The 13,775-nt window shown below is 41.3% G+C and overlaps 1 protein-coding gene across 1 annotated transcript in view; it reads right to left on the bottom strand.

Annotated features, from left to right (window-relative positions):
* VPS26A (VPS26 retromer complex component A) overlaps nucleotides 1-13,775 on the bottom strand; it is a 53,809-nt gene that overhangs the window by 23,754 nt on the left and 16,280 nt on the right. The window lies entirely within an intron of this gene.

Raw genomic sequence — 13,775 nt, 5'->3', positions numbered from 1 at the left:
CCCGCCTCGGCCTCCCAAAGTGCTGGGATTACAGGCGTAAGCCACCGCGCCCGGCCAAAAAAGAATTTTTTTAAAAATGTGTTCCAATAATGTACTTTATAGTCTTTTCCTCTCCTGTCCAGGATTACATATCTCTTTAAAAGGTATCCTTTTTAATCCAGAACATTCCTCAATCATCACCATTCTTGACCCTCATTTAAAAATACAGGACAGTTTATAGACTGTACCTCAATTTGGTGTGTCTGATGTTTAATCATAGTTAAGACTCAGTTTACACACTTTTGGAAAGAAGACCACAAAAGTGTAGTTGTATCTATTTCAATGCATCATATTAGGAAGCACACGATACCAGTTTGTCCCAACACTGATGATGTTAATTTTGGTCACTTGGTTAAGGTAATCTACCAAGTTTCTCTAATTTAAAGTTGTTATTCTTCCCTTTGCTATTAATAATGAGTAATTTGTGTGCAGATACTTGAGACTATATATATGTTTAAACTGAACGTAAAAAAAAAACAAATCTACATACAAAACATACTCTCTGCTCCAACAAACGAGTCTCAAAGCTCATGCGTCAGTATACAGAGATGTCTCAAATAATGCTATCTTCAACATTTATTTAAGGAATTATATTATTCTACACTGTTTAAGACAAACATATACTATCAATGTACTACACACCATTTATACATTCATTTTAAATCAGACACCAAATTATGTGTATATTATTGTTGCTGGATATTGTAATTATCCAAAATTAGTTTCCAACTGCTGCCAGTGGAAATCCAAGATTAGTTTGCAACTGCTGTCATAGTTCATATGCATACTGATGAAAGATGCCACAAAAATATTCCTTGCTTAAAGAACTAAACTATGAACTACTATAATTTTGGACTAAACATACACCTGTGTTCACTTTTGCAACAGGGAATAGATGCAGAGTTCACTGTAAGTGGCTTGTCAATAGTAGTAGCACCTCAAGCCAGTTTATGTACCACAGATTCAATTTCTAAAAAACAAATAAAAAGATCTTACAAATGAAAGCAGAGAACAGTAAAAATTGACTTCTAAAATAATATCTCACTTTAGGATAATTAACAACTATCTTAATTACTAAATATCTCTTTACCTTAAATAGATACAGTAAGAGGTTCTCTGCCTGTTGTGACAGTACCTGTTTCATATTTATAGAAAAATATTCTCAGCAATACCTAAACAGTTTGACAAATTTTTCATACAAAAACACAATACAGAGGCTGGGCACAGTGGCTCATGCCTGTAATCCCAGCACTTTGGGAGGCCCAGGCATGTGAATCTCTTGAGTCCAGTAGTTCGAGACCAGCCAGGGCACAATGGCAAAACCCTGTCTCTACAAAAAAATATAAAAATTAGCTGGGCATGGTGGCACGTGCCTGTGGTCCAGGCTACTCAGGAAGCTGAGGTGGGAAGATCACTTGAGCCCAGAAGGTAGAAGTTGCAGTGAGCCGAGATTGTGCACTACAGCCTGGGTAACAGAGCAAGACCCTCTCTCAAAAAAGGGTTAAAAAAAGAACAAAACCATTCCTTCTTAAAGCTGCCGTCTGGAAGCTGTATAAATTGTTTTTGTTTTTGTTTTTTGAGACGAAGTCTCACTCTGTTGCCCAGGCTGGAATGCATGCAGTGGCGCGATCTCGGCTCACTACAAACTCTGCCTCCCAGATTCAAGCGATTCCCCTGCCTCAACCTCTCCAGTAGCTGGGACTACTGGTGTCCACCACCACACCTGGCTAATTTTGTATTTTAGTAGAGATGGGGTCTCACCATGTTGGCCAGGCTGGTCTTGACCTCAAGTGATCCGCCCGCCTTGGCCTCCCAAACTGCTGGGATTACAGGAGTGAGGCACTGTGCCCAGCCAAAACTGCATAAATTAAAGGAGAAAAGTCCTCTCTTCAAAGTGAGTTTTACTTTTTGTACTTCATTTTAAATTTGGATTGCAAGTCAAGATCAAAACCTGAAAACAAAACTGTAAACAAACAAGAATTTTAATATTTTGAGGGGTTTTTTGCCTTTTAAAAAAATTTCCTGGTTAAGGAATCGTAACTTATGAACCCCTCTCAAAAAAATCCCCAGATAAATCGCCAGTCAGAATGCTCACAATTCCAAAAAAACAACTATACCTCAATACTTAATTAAACATAGTCAAAAAGACTCTCAAAATTACTCAGAAGGTACAGAGATAAGGTAAGCTCTCTCTCTCTCTCTCTCTCTCTATATATATATATATTTTTTTTTTGAAATGGAGTCTAGCTCTGTTGCCCAGGCTGGAGCGCAGTGGCGCGATCTCGGCTCACTGCAAGCTCCGCCTCCCGGGTTCACGCCATTCTCCTGCCTCAGCCTCCCGAGTAGCTGAGACTACAGGCACCTGCCACCACGCCCGGCTAATTTTTTGTATTTTAGTAGAGACGAGGTTTCACCGTGTTAGCCAGGATGGTCTTGATCTCCTGACCTTGTGATCCACCCGCCTCGGCCTCCCAAAGTGCTGGGATTACAGGCGTGAGTCACTGCGCCCAGCCAGGTAAGCTATATTTTTAAAAAGGGGGAACCTAGGTCAGATATATTCTTAAAGCATAAAAAATTTAGGGCACTGTCTGGTAGAGCTAGACTTAACCCATTTATGCTGGAGGTTGCAAATTTTTATGTGTGAAAAATCAGACCTTGGTGATGACCTTGAGCAGTAAGATATAAATAACTCCCACAAGCTTAGCATTCCAATAATGGAACACTAGGCATAAATAGGTTAAGGATGATTTGTTACTTGACATGAACCAAAGCAGTAAATATTCTAAGTAAAGACAAAAAGGACTTGAGTAAATCATGTTTAAGAAGTTCCCAGCTGGGTGTGGTGGCTCACATCAGTAATCCCAACACTTTGGGAGGCCAAGGCAGGAGGATTACTTGAGCCCAAGAATTTGAAACCAGCCTGGGCACCGTAGTGAGGCTTCATCTCTACCAGAAAAAAAAAAGTGTTTTTAATTAACCGAATGTGGTGGCATGTATGTGCCTGTGGTCCTAGCTACTCAGGAGGCTGAGGTGGGAGGATTACTTGAGCCCAAAAGACTGAGGCTGCAGCACACCATGATCATACCACTTATTCTAGCCTGGGCAACAGGGCAAGACACTGTCTTAAAACAAAACAAAATTTTCCCTATTTATTTTGTGATAATTTAAATATTTCCAGTTGTCTTAAGGAATGCTTCAAGAGATCGAGACCATCCTGGCCAACATGTTGAAACCTCATCTCTACTAAAAATACAAAAATTAGCTGGGCATGGTGGCATGCACCGTAGTCCCAGCTACTTGGGAGGGCTGAGGCAGAAGAATCACTTGAACCCAGGAGGTGGAGGTTTCAGTGAGCAGACATCGTGCCACTGCACTCCAGCCTGGCAACAGAGCAAGACTCTGTCAAAACAAAACAAAACAAAAAAAGTCACAGAGATGCCAAGACAATTCAATGGGGAAGGAATATTCTTTTTAGCAAATACTGCTGCAACAACTGGATAATGACATGCAAAAGAATAAAGTTGGGGCCGGGTGTGGTGGCTCAAGCCTGTAATCCCAGCACTTTGGGAGGCCGAGACGGGCGGATCACAAGGTCAGGAGATCAAGACCATCCTGGCTAACACGGTGAAACCCTGTCTCTATTAAAAAATACAAAAAACTAGCCGGGTGAGGTGGCGGGCGCCTGTAGTCCCAGCTACTCGGGAGGCTGAGGTAGGAGAATGGCTTAAACCTGGGAGGCAGAGCTTGCAGTGAGCTGAGATCCGGCCCCTGCACTCCAGCCTGGGCGACAAAGCGAGACCCCGTCTCAAAAAAAAAAAAAAAGAATAAAGTTGGACTGCTGCCTCATGCCATACACAAGTATTAACTCATTTGGATAAAATAATGACATGTAAAAGCTACAATTAAAAAATTCTTAGAAGAAAAAATGGGTGCAAACCTTCATGACCTTTGGATTAGGCAATGATTTCTCAGAAATAATGCCAAAAGCACAAGCAACAAAAGAAAAAAAATAGATAAATTGGACTTTATCAAAATTTAAAAAACTTTTGTACTGCAAAAGACACCAAGAAAGTGAAAAGACAACTCAGAATGGCAGAAAATATTTGCAAAACACATATCTGGACTTGTACCCAGAATATATAAAGAACTCTTACAACTCAACCATAAAAGACAAATAACCCAATTTAAAAAACAGTCAAACTCTGAACAGACTTTTCTCCAAAAAACACAGACATATGGCAATAAGCACACAAAAGATGTTCAATATGATTACTCCTTGGGGAACTGCAAATCAAAATGAGATACCACTTTATATCCACTAAAATGACTATAATAAAAAATAGACACATTAGTTAAGTGTTGCCAAGAACATGGAAAACCAAAACCCTCATATATTGCTGGAAGTGATGTGAAAGGGTACAACTGCTTTGGAAAATTTGGCGGTTCTTCTAAAATTAAACAGCAAGTTACCATACGACCCAGCAATTCTACTTGTAAGATCAAACAGAAGTTAAAACATATGTTCACATAAAACCTGTACATGAATGTTCATAGCAGTATTATTCATTAATGGTCAAACTGTAGCAACCCAAATGTCCTCAACTGATGAGTAGATAAACAAAATGTGGTGTATCCTTATACCACACGTGTATATATTAGAATATTATCTGACACCAAAACAAACAAAAAAAATGATGTTCTCATATATCCCATAACATGGATGAACCCTGAAAACATGCTAAATGAAATAAGTCAGGCACAAAAGGACAAATGTTATATGATCACTTATACAAAATATCTAAAATAGGCAAATTCATAGAAACGGACAGTAGATTAGAGGTTACCAGGGGCTGGAAGATGGGGAGATACTGCTAATGGGTACAAAGTTTCTATTTTGAGGTGATGAAAAAATTTTGGAAATATAGTAGCTTTGGTTGCAAAACATTATTAATGGAATTAATTCCACTGAATTATATACTTTAAAACTGTTACAAGGAAAATTTTATGTAATATATATTTGACCACAATTTTTTAAAAAAAGAATGAAGTGTTAACCAGGCACAGTGGCTCACGCCTGTAATCCCAGCACTTTGGGAAGCCAAGGCGGGCACATCACAAGGTCAGGAGTTTGAGACCAGCCTGGTCAACATGGTGAAACCCCGTCTCTACTAAAATACAAAATTAGCTGGACACGGTGGCAGGTGCCTATAATCCCAGCTACGCCGAAGGCTGAGGCAAGAGAATTGATTGAACCCAGGAGGCAGAGGCTGCAGTGAGCCCATATCGCATCACTGCACTCCAGCCTGGGAGACAGAGCGAGACTCCATCTTGAATGAATGAATAAAATAAAAAAGAATGAAAATGAATGAATAAAATAGAAAAGAATGAAGTATGGGTACATACTACGACATGATGAACCTTGAACACATTATGCTAGGTAAAAGGAGCCAGACACAAAAGGCCACACAGTACATACCATTTATATGAAATGTCCAGAATCAACAAATTCAGAAAGAAAGAAAGGAGATTTGTAAATTAGTGGTTCTCAGGTAGTGACTGCTAATAGTATGGGATTTCTTTTGGGGTAGTGAAAATGTTCTGGAATTACGTTTTGATAATGGTTGCTCAACTCTGCAAATATAGTAAAATCACTAACTATACACTCTAATAGGTGAATTTTATGGCATGTGAATTATAATGCAATTAGGCTATTAAAAAAAAATAGAGAAGAAAAAAGTACATGCCACAAATAGGCCAACAGAACAGAACAAAGTTCTGAACAGGTTCACATAATCTCTGATTTATGACAAAGGTGGTACATTACAGTGCAGCAGGAGAAAGGATGGCTTCTTCAATATACGTCCTGGGTTCATTAGCTATCCATACAGAAGAAAATAAATTTGACCTATCTCACACCACAGACTGATTTATGACAAAGGTGGTATGACAGTGCAGTGGGAAAGGATGGCTTTTTTAGTATACATTCTGGGTTCATTAGTATCCATACAGAAGAAGAAAATAAACTTGACTCCTATGTCACCACCACAGACAAACTGAAAACCAATTCCAAGCAAAACAAGGATCTAAATGTGAAGTATAAAATAAAATTTAGAAGGCTCAAGATGGCTGCCTTCACGTTAGTACTCGTGTGAAGTCAGCGGGGACGGTTCCTGTCGTCATCTTGAGGGCTACTTCTGGCCCTCACTCCTGGACTTATTTGGTGTGTTGTTGAAGCGGGGAGACTAGAGAAATGGCAGGGAGGCTCTTATCCGGGGCAGGCAGGCGCCTGTGGAACTGGGTGCCTCTGGCGTGCAGAACCTTCTCTCTTGGTGTGCCTAGATTGATCGGTATAAGGCTCACTCTCCCGCCCCCCAAAGTGGTTGACCGTTGGAACGAGAAGAGGGCCATGTTCGGAGTGTATGGACAACATCGGGATCCTTGGGGGGGGAAACTTTGAAAAGCCAACCCCAAAGAACTGATAGGGGCCCATATGGGCTTCGAGGTTGGCGAAAGGGGAATGGAATTGCAACGTGTGGGTATCCGGGAAAGGGGAAGGAAATGGCTTGGGGAAGGTTAGCAATTTTCGCTGGATGGGGACCTGGCCACAACCTTAATAAACGCAGTCCGCTACTCTCTACAAACACCTTAACGCGGACGGTTGGGCGAGGGGTTTCGGTAGGAAGATAAAGCTGAGAACTTCGGCGGAAAAGGGCTCATCTGGTCACCCTGGCGGAGAAGGGAAACTGCTACTCTTCACCCTGTGGGGAGAAAGGCTTTGTATTTTCTCTGGTAAGGGGAATAAAATGGGGGGCGCTTCTTGGAAAAATAAAAAATAAAATAAACTAATAAATAATAAAATAAAATAAAATAAATAATTAAAAAAAAAATAAATAAAATAAATAAATAAATAAAATAAAATAAAATAAAATTTTAGGCCGGGGGTGTTTGGGTGGCTTATGCCTGCTAAAATCCCCCAAACTTTTGGGGAAGGCCGGAGTCGCTGGACTGGGAATCACTGGGAGGTTAATGGAGGTTTCGCGGGGGAGGCAGGCCTAGGCCAATACGGTGAAACCCTGGGTTTCTTACTAAAAACATTTCTATAAAAATCTAGCCAGGTGGTGGGTGTTGGTGGGTGGTAGGTGCTGGTAATCTCAGCGTACTCAGTTAGGCTGGAGGGCAGGAGAAAGGCCTTGGAACCCGGCACGGGTGGGAAGTTGCAGGTGAGCCCCGGGGAGACTGCTGCCCTGCCCTCCAGCCTGGGGGCAATTAAGAGGCAAAACTCCGGGGGTCTCAAAAATCAACTAATTAATTTAATTTAATTTAAATTAACATTTTATAGAGAAAAAAAAAAAAAACAGGCAGAAGTATCTTTGGTGGCTCCAAGGGGGGTAGGGCAAAGTTTTTTAAGACTAGATATGAAAAGGCATTAAACAAAATGAAACATTAATACCTATCTGGGTTATTAAAAATCTAAGAACTGTTTATCATAAAATACCATTAAGAGGGACTACAAAGGGTCAAACCAGAAAGTAGAAGATATTTACAATACATACTATAGACAACATGGACTCCATACTAGACTATATAAAAGGACCTCTTATCAAGAACATATAAAAAATCCTACACATCAATAAGGAGAAAAAGGAGGTCAGTGCCGGGGGTTGCGGGTGCGCTCAAGCCTGGTAATCCAGCACTTTGGAGGGCCGAGCGAGCGGATCACGGAAGGGTCAGGAGATTCGATGACCTGGGCGGGGAAACATGGGGGTTGAAACCCCGGTCTCTACTAAAAAATACAAAAACTAGCCGGGCGGAGGTGGCAGGCGCCTGTAGTCCCACGCTACTCGAGGGGCCTGAGGGCAGGAGAATGGCCGGTAAACCCGGGGGAGGGGCAGGACTTGCCAGTGAGCTGAGGATCTGGGGGGCCACTTGCCACTCCAGGGCCTGGGGGGCCGACAGGGAGTGAGACTCCGGGTCTTCAGAAAAAAAAAAAAAAAAAAAAAAGAGTCAAACTAGATAACTAGATAGAAAAATGAGCAAAACTTGGAACCAACCAAGATAGTAGGTAAATGGATAAACAAACTTTGGTACATCCATACAATGGAATATGATTTAGCACTAAAAATAAATGAGCAATCAAGTCACAAAGATATATGGAGAAACCTTAAAAGAATATTGCTAAATGAAATAAACCAAACGAAAAAGGCTACATTCTATATGATTCCAACATGACATTCTAGAAAAGACAAAATTATCAAGACAGTGAAAAGATCAGTAGTTGCCAGAGACTGTGGATGGTGGTGGTAGTGCAGGTGCCAGAGCGGCATGACTAGGTGAATGAAACACAGGGAATTTTTAGGGTGGTTAGACTATTCTATATGATATCACAATGATGGATACATGACATTACGCATTTATCAAAACCCAGAGAATGTACAACAGAGTAAACCCTAATGTAAACTATGGGCTTTAGTTAATAATAATGTAATAATGGTTCAACAATTTTAACAAATGTATCACGCTAATGCAAGATTAGTAACAGTGAATCCATGTGCGGCTGGGGTGAGGAAGAAGGAAGTACACAGAACTCTACTTTCTGCTCAATTTTTCTGAAAATCTAGAATTGCTCTTAAAAGTATTCTTTTTTTTTTTTTTTTTAATGACTTGGCTTTCTTCCCTTTTCTTGTTCTTCCTCCCTTTACTAACTTTCTCACTCTCTACTTTGCAGATCTTTTCCTAAATCATAGCTTCTGTTTACTAAAAGCTTAAGTTACTTTGGCTTCATATTCTCTGTCTTAACTCATTCCTAGGTTTCTTTCTATTGCCACCTGGCTTTTGTTTCCCCAAATTCAAATCTCTGAGAGAAACATTTGCCCTATATACTTCCTGTTTGCTGGAGCTTTTTGTACCTGACCATCCATCTTGTAGTTTCTGATTAGCTTTTCAATCTTTTTATCTCCTATTAGTCTCCTTTTTTTTGAGATGGAGTCTAGCTCTGTTGCCCAGGCTGGAGTGCAGTGGCGCAATCTCGGCTCACTGCAAGCTCCGCCTCCTAGGTTCACACCATTCTCCTGCCTCAACCTCCCGATTAGCTGGGCCTACAGGCACCGGTCACCACGCCCGGCTAATTTTTTGTATTTTTAGTAGAGATGGGAGTTTCACCATGTTAGCCAGGATGGTCTCAATCTCCTGACCTCGTGATCTGCCCACCTCAGCCTCCCAAAGTTAGGATTACAGCGTGAGCCACCGTGCCTGGCCTCCTATTATTCTTCTTTAAGTGGTGATTTAATCATCTTTTTGGAACTGGTATTCTGATATTTTTATTTTATAACCCACTAATTCTTTTTTGTTTTTGTGTGTGTGTACTTTTTTTTTGGTTTTGGTTTTTTGGGGTTTTTTTGAGACAGGGTCTCCCTTTGTTTGTTTGTTTGTTTGAGATGGAGTCTCACTCTGACGTCCAGGCTGGAGTACAATGGCATGCCATCTCGGCTCACTGCAACCTCTGCCTCCCGGGTTCAAGTGATTCTCCTGTTTCAGCCTCCCAAATAGCTGGGACTATAGGCGCACGCCACCACGCCTAGCTAATTTTTGTATTTTTAGTAGAGACGGGGTGTCATCATGTTGGCTAGGCTGGTCTCGAACTCCTGACCTCAAGTGATCTGCCCATCTCAAGTGCTGGGATTACAAGTATGAGCCGCTGCATCCGGCCTAACAGGGTCTCACTTTGTTGCCCAGGTTGGTCTCCTAGGCTCAAGCAATCCTCCCACCTCACCTACCAAAGTGCTGGGATTACAGGCATGAGCCACTGTGCCAGCTTCAACCCACTAATTCTTTGTTTGAGATGGAGTCTCACTCTGACGCCCAGGTTGGAGTGTGGTGGTGTGATCTCGGCTCACTGCATCTTCCACCTCCCAGGTTCAAGCAATTCTCCTGCCTCAGCCTCCCGAGTAGCTGGGACTACAGGCCTACGCCACCGTGCCCAACTACTTTTTGTATTTTTAGTAGAGATGGGGTTTCATCATGTTGGCCAGACTAGTCTCGAACTTCTGACCTCGTGACCCGCCCACTTTGGCCTCCCAAAGTGCTGAGATTACAGGCGTGAGCCACTGTACCCAGACAACCCACTAATTCTTAAAAGTGCTATGTGATGTATCCTTTTATCGTGTGAATAAACCTTTTATTGAAATATAAAAAAAGAGTACATGAGTTGTAAGTATATAGTTCAATGAATTTTACAAAATGAAGTCACCCATGTGCCTACAACTCAGATCAAGAAACAGAACAGCACCAGCACTACCGGAGCCTTCCTTGTGACCCTTCCAAAGCATTAGTCCTCCCTCCCCCAAAGGTAAGCTCTACCCTGGCTGCTATCATGACTGATTTGTTTTGTCTGTTTTTGAACTTACTTCATATAAATGGAGTAATTCAGTATGTCATGCATTTCTAATATCTGGGTCCTTTCACTCAGATTGTAAGATTCATCCAGGTTGTGTGAAATGATAGTTTTGTTCCTTCTCACTGGTGAATAGATTTCATTGTATAAATATACTGCAATCTATCTATTCCACTTCTGTGGGATGTTTAGATTATTTTCAGTTTGGGCTACTATGAGCAGTGCTGCTACAAACTTCTTATATGTGTCTTTTGATGCTCAGATGTTTGCATTTCTCTTGAATATGTATCTAAGAGTGGAACTGCTAGATACAGATAATGCAAACCAGTTTTCTATTTGGTTATGTAAGAATCTGAGGCTGGACACAGTGACTCACGCCTGTCATTCCAGCACTTTGGAAGGCAGAGGCAGGAGGATCACTTGAGCCCAGAAGTTTGGGATTAACCTGGGAAACATGGGGAGACCCCAACTCTATAAAAATAAAATATTAGCTGAGCATAGTGGTGTTTGCCTGTTGTCTGAGCTGCTTGGAAGGCTGAGGTGAGAGGATTGCCTGAGCTCAAGACGTCAAGGCTACAACGAGCCATGATCACGTCACTACACTCCAGTCTGGGTGACACAGCAAGACCCTGTCTCAAAAAAATTAAATTGAAATTGAAAAATAAAAGAAAGCAATCTGGGTGATAAAGACTCAAAACCAAGGTTTCTTGAACAGTAACTAAAGGAAATAGCATATTTAGCTTAGAGAAGACTTAGGATAAACAAGACAGTGATGTGGAAAATGTTTAAAGAGAACTCTTATTTAGAAAGGGATTCGATTTATTTTACTATCTCTAAAAAGCAGAGTGGATGGTGTTAACAGAACAGCAGAATCCCCACATTCTGAAAAGCAGGCATACAGAAGCTCACCTTAGGAATATTACAAAAGGAATTTATTCTTGCTGTGGGAGAGATGTCAGACCCCCAAGATCCAACATAATATCTAATATATGAAGGATTTTCATGCAGAGCATCCTACAGTGCAAAGCCAAGTTTGGAAACCAATGATCCAGTCCAACCTCCTAAATTTACAGGTGAAATCCAGGAAATTAAATGACTGTCCAGAGCTACCTACCAAGACAGCAGTAAAATTAAGGCTGGATCTTCCAATGCTAGCCCAGTGATCTTTTTATACACTAGGACATTTCAAAAATCCTCGATTGCTGTGGCAAGATTTGTTCTTAGTGACACATGCTCGGTTGTATACAACCCGTTGTTTCTTCTTCTCTTTCCTTCAAGCTTTCTTTTCAGCATGTTCATTGATCATCTATTTAATAATCTAGAGATATGTCAGGAGTCAATATTAAGTTTACCTGAAACAAACTTTCTGCCCCATTTTATAAATAAGGGCTTTTCTTATATTCTAGAACCTCTCCCATTTTCCACAATTACTAAAGGACTCCTAGCAGAGATTTGGTGACCAGTTCTGCAAAATTCTTTCAGTATTATCGCACAGCATTTGTCTGGTATGTCACCAGGATGTCTGAAAACTAGTTAGTTTATTTTTAATCTCCTTAACCATAACAAGGCTTTCATTCTGTTTTAATTTTTAATGATCCTACATTTCCTGATTTAAATCTTTTTTTTTTTTTGGATGGGGGGGAAGCTTTTGCACTTGTTATATTAAAATAAGGGGGCCAAAAGAACATATTATTTTCTTATTCATCTTATTCTAAATATGAGGTTTAAAATGTCTTTCTTAGCTTTAAAAGCCTCAAGCTCATTCTCAAGATAGTCTTTTTGAGGTTATTACTACAAATCCATACCACTTTTTTCATTTTCTTTTTTTTGAGACGGTGTCTCGCTCTGTCGCCCAGGATGGAGTGCAGTGACGCGATCTCGACTCACTGCAAGCTCCGCCTCCCGGGTTCACACCATTCTCCTGCCTTAGCCTCCCGAGTAGCTGGGACTACAGGCGCCCACCACCACGCCCGGCTAATTTTTTGTATTTTCGGTAGAGACGGGGTTTCACCGTGTTAGCCAGGATGGTCTCGATGTCCTGACCTCGTGATCCACCCACCTCGGCCTCCCAAAGTGCTGGAATTACAGGCATGAGCCACCGCGCCCGGCCTCATTTTCTTTAGTTATCCTAATTTTACTGAACACAAGATAATCTTTAAAATAATCCTTGGCCAGGCACAGTGGCTCACGCCTATAATCCCAGCACTTTGGGAGGTCAAGGTTGGGGAATCACTTGAGTCCAGGAGTTTGAGACCAGACTGAGCAACACAGCAAGACCCTATCTCTAAAATAAATAAATAAATAAAAATTAGTCAGGCAGGGTGGTTCACACGTCTGTGGTCCCAGCTACTTGGGAGGCTGAGGTGGGAGAATTACTTGGGCCCCCAGGGGGATGAGGCTGTGGTGAGCCATAATCATGACACTGCACTCAGCCTGGGCAACACAGTGAGACCCTATCTCAAAAAAAAAAAAAAAAAGGCCTGGCACGATGGCTCACGCCTGTAATCCTAGCATTTGAGGAGGCCAAGGCAGGCAGATCATGAGGTCAAGAGATCGAGACCACCCTGGCCAAAACAGTGAAACCCCGTCTCCACTAAAAATAGAAAAAATTAGCCGGGTGTGGTGGCATGTGCCTGTAGTCCCAGCTACTCAGGAGGCTGAGGCAGGAGAATCACTTGAACCCGAGAGGCAGAGGCTGCAGTGAGCCACTGCACTCCAGGCTGGCAATAGAGCAAGACTCCATCTCAAAAAAAAAAAAAAGGAATCATTGTGAAGAACTTAAGAAGGAATACCTGGGTCATGGTGAGTACTCAATAAATATTGTTATTATAGCAAACCTCTTTTCATGTGAATGAATACAGGTCTATATCATCACATTAATAATGGACCTAGGCACTTAATGGTTATTACCATAATTAGGTTTTTTAATGTCTGGACATTTAAGTGGCTTTCAATTTCTGAATATTATAAACACTGCAATGAACAAAGTTGGTTATTTTAGGATAAAATCTGATCAGAAGAATTTGCGAATCAAAATAATATTAATATAGGCACTGCTCAAATATTCCCAGCTGTATACATTCTGAGTTCATGGTATGATGCACCCTACCTTCTTGTGGTTGGGTGATGTACAAATGAGACTGTTTCTAGAGACAATAAATTTGATCAAAAATGTTCTTTGTTAGTTCTAGGATAGGGCATTTTAATGGCTTGTGAGAGACTCTGCAGAGATTTCTCTCCCTCAGCCATGATGAGTGTGATGTTCCAGAGTGGCTGCTCCATCACTGAGCATGACACAGAACAAGGCCCTCAGCTAACTCACAAGGAACATGTTGCCTGGGCAAGA

The sequence above is a fragment of the Rhinopithecus bieti genome, unplaced genomic scaffold (assembly GCF_001698545.2).
Source record: "Rhinopithecus bieti isolate Rb0 unplaced genomic scaffold, ASM169854v2 scaffold_9670, whole genome shotgun sequence".
Taxonomy (NCBI): domain Eukaryota; kingdom Metazoa; phylum Chordata; class Mammalia; order Primates; family Cercopithecidae; genus Rhinopithecus; species Rhinopithecus bieti.
The sequence above is the reverse complement of the archived record's forward strand: the minus strand, read 5'-3'. Positions and strand labels throughout refer to the sequence as shown.